Source organism: Sinocyclocheilus rhinocerous, unplaced genomic scaffold (genome assembly GCF_001515625.1).
Source record: "Sinocyclocheilus rhinocerous isolate Xijiao unplaced genomic scaffold, SAMN03320098_v1.1 scaffold3059, whole genome shotgun sequence".
In the NCBI taxonomy this organism is placed as follows: Eukaryota; Metazoa; Chordata; class Actinopteri; order Cypriniformes; family Cyprinidae; genus Sinocyclocheilus; species Sinocyclocheilus rhinocerous.
The window spans coordinates 373017-376773 of NW_015632728.1; the positions used below are offsets into that span (position 1 = coordinate 373017).

Here is a 3757-nt window from a genome sequence, read left to right on the forward strand (position 1 = left end):
AGCACAAAAGCAGTCTTAAGTTGCTGGGGTATATTTGTAGCAATAGCCAACAATACATTGTATGGGTCAAAATTATAGATTTTTCTTTTATGCCAAAAATCATTAGGATATTAAGTAAAGATCATGTTCCATTAATATATTTTGTTAATTTCCTACCGTAAATATATCAAAATTTAATTTTTGATTAGTAATATGCATTGCTAAGAACTTCATTTGGACAACTTTAAAGATGATTTTCACAATATTCAGATTTTTTTTGCACCCTCATTCCAGATTTTCAAATAGTTGTATCTCGGCCAAATATTGTCCTATCCTAACAAACCATACATCAATGGAAAGCTTTATTCAGCTTTATTCAATTTCGAAAAATTGACACTTAAGACTGGTTTTGTGGTCCAGGGTCACATATACAGCATGAGTCTTAAAAATAATTTTGATAGGCTACCTTTTGTAGCTTGAAAAGATGGTCACTATCTACTGCCCTTGTATGGACAAGAACAAGCATTTTTCAAATGTTCTCCTTTTGTGACTAAATAATAACTGAATTTCCTTTTTTCCTGTGTTTTCTGAACGTTTTTCGTCTTTAAACTATAACACAAATACTGAATTTACTCACGACAGTCTTGTTCATCGGAGTCATCCTCACAGTCGTTGTCTCCATCGCATAACCACGAGCGCCGGATGCACTTTCCATTATCACAGTGAAAGTCTAACGGTGAGCATGTGGGCAATACTGAAGAAATGGAGGAAAGCAAAACCAGTTAACCAGTTAAATAAAAGACAAAAAAAATAGTATAATAAACATATAATAGTGTATTCATTGAACTGCACATTTTGGCTAAAACAGTTCATATATCATAACTGCTATGCATTCAGAAAACGGTATGCATGCTATACCAGTGTTGTTATTGTTTACTAAAACTAAAACTATTACAAATTGAAATAAAACTCAAATAAAATATAAATACTATACAAAAGATTTAAACAAAAGACAAATTGAACAAAAACTAAAATTTAACAAAAATCCGTTAACTGAAATAAAGTTGAAGTTCAAGTACTAAAATTGCAAAAACTGAAATAAAAATAAAAAGCTAAGCAGAAAGATTTTCTTAAAGCACCCAAAATTACCAAAAAATGAAATTAAAACTGAAAATATAAAAAGAAAAGCCATTTCAATCAAAATATTAATAAATACTATATTATAATATATATAATAATAATATATTAATATTAGGCAGCTAGAATATACTTCAGAATATATTTAAATGCGAATGAATGTAATGTTTTAACTTGATTGCATGCTAACTGCAATTAAATGAAAATGTGTTACAGTTTAAGTTTATATTAAATGCAATTAACTGAACTTTAGTGCTTTTTATGACCCAACTAATATTACTTTTTTATAATTACTTCTATGGCATTTAAATAAAAACTGTATTTTTAATGAAATGTAAGAGATTTTTATCCCTCCATTTATGTAAATAAAAGTTTGATTCAAAAAGTTCATCAAAAATGTTGTAAACGTAATCCATGTGAACCGATTTAAGTACATACAGTGTGCATTTAATGGTGTCTGTCTGTGAGTATATGCATATCAAATAACCAGTATAGAGGAGTGTATGTATATGCTTATATTGAAGTGTGATGTTGTGCATGTCTGTGTGTGTTTTGTGTAGTGAGCTCGTCGGTGTTGCTCCTCATTACGAATCTATGGTAGCTTAGAGGAAGAATCCCCTCCCGAGTCTTTGTGTTTTCAGGCTACAGAAACAGGACATTGTTAGGGATCTTCCTGGTGCTTGTTCTGCACCTCCTGGAGAAAAGTGTCTTCTGTATGGCCCTGTAGAGGTGGACACGCTCAGCTGAGCCCAGCAGCCTCCGCAGGGTCATACAGTCGCGTCAGGTGCCCTTTGTGAGGCAGAAAAAGGATGCTTTCTATTGTGCCGCTGTAGAAGGATGTCGGAGGCATCCTGAATCTCCCGATACACAGCCAGGAAATTCCTGAGCCCCTTTTTTACTACACTGTGAATGCAGGTGAACAATACCTTGTGAAAAAAGAAGAGCGCTTACTTGTACTGAATGTGCACTTTTAGTGTACTTCAAATGTTAAAAGTGTTTTTTTTTTTTAAAACTATTTACAGATTGTAACATTATTGAAATAAAAGGCCACTTGAGTGTGTTAAGAAATATGTGACTCTGGAGCACAAAAGCAGTCTTAAGTCGCTGGGGTATATTTGTAGCAATAGCCAACAATACATTGTATGGGTCAAAATTATAGATTTTTCTTTTATGCCAAAAATCATTAGGATATTAAGTAAAGATCCCAGATTTTCAAATAGTTGTATCTCGGCCAAATATTATTTATTTTAGCTTATTTATTCAGCTTTCAGATGATGTATAAATCTCAATTTCAAAAAACTTGACCCTTATGACTGGTTTTGTGGTCCAGGGTCACATATAGTCATGAAAATGTCTCTCTTTAAGTCACTTAAGTACACTTTTAAAAAGCGCACTTTGTAATGATGTCAATTTAAGTTTTACTTCAAAATGCATTTTCAATCATTGTTTTAATAAACTTTTGCTGTGCTTTAAAGAAATACACTTATTTTGATGTGCTGACTAACATACTAAAGCACAAAGTACTTGATTGCAATGTATTTTAAAAGTACTGAACTGCAACATCATTACAAATATGCGATTTCAAATATATTTAAATAAATGACATACAAGTTTCAATAAAAATGTCATTATTAAGTATATTGTAGTTTACTATAAATGCTTCTAGTACATTCAGCAGTACTTATAACCATATTTCAAATACAATAGAAGTATGAAATGAACTGAAGTCTTACTTAAGTGGGTCAAAAAAATCATGTAACTGTATTAAGTAATAAATTTAAACTATAATAAATTTTCATTTAATTGAAATTAACATGCACATAAGCATCCAAAACATTGTATTTTTACTTTGCTTAATTTTGTTTGACTTTTTTACAGTATACTAAAGTGTCTAAGTATGCTCAAATGTGACCCTGGAGCACAAAAGCAGTCTTAAGTCGCTGGGGTATATTTGTAGCAATAGCCAACAATACATTGTATGGGTCAAAATTATCGATTCTTTTCATTTTTCTTTTATGCCAAAAATCATTCGGATATTACGTAAAGATCATGTTCCATGAAGATATTTTGCAAATTTCCTACTGTAAATATATCAAAACTTAATTTTTGATTAGTAATATGCATTGCTAAGAACTTCATTTGGACAACTTTAAAGGTGATTTTCTCAATATTTAGATTTTTTTTGCACCCTCAGATTCCAGATTTTCAAATAGTTGTATCTCGGCCAAATATTGTCCTATCCTAACAAACCATACATCAATGGAAAGCTTATTTATTCAGCTTTGGTGAATGGTGTATAAATCTCAATTTCGAAAAATTGACACTTAAGACTGGTTTTGTCGTCCAGGGTCACAAATGTCTTTTTCGCAAGAATTGCATATACATGCTAGACAAAGCTGCACTGCAATTGAATTATGTAGGTCTGTTAGTCCGACTTCACCAAAAACAAAATTACAATTTCAGTCAGTCTAAAGCATTTACATGACATTTTATGAAGACAAATTATGGTTTTAGTCTGACTGAAATCGACTTTTAAAGTGCATGTAAATGGACTTTGTGATGTACAATCAATTTTAATTGATTGTAGATAAATTCTCACTTCATCCAGCGCTCTTTTTTGTTCTCAAAAAAAAAAAAAAAA

General features: G+C 31.2%; 1 pseudogene; it reads right to left on the reverse strand.

Annotated features, from left to right (window-relative positions):
• The window catches only part of LOC107742929 (low-density lipoprotein receptor-related protein 4-like), a 102253-nt pseudogene that overhangs the window by 50728 nt on the left and 47768 nt on the right, over positions 1 to 3757 (reverse strand).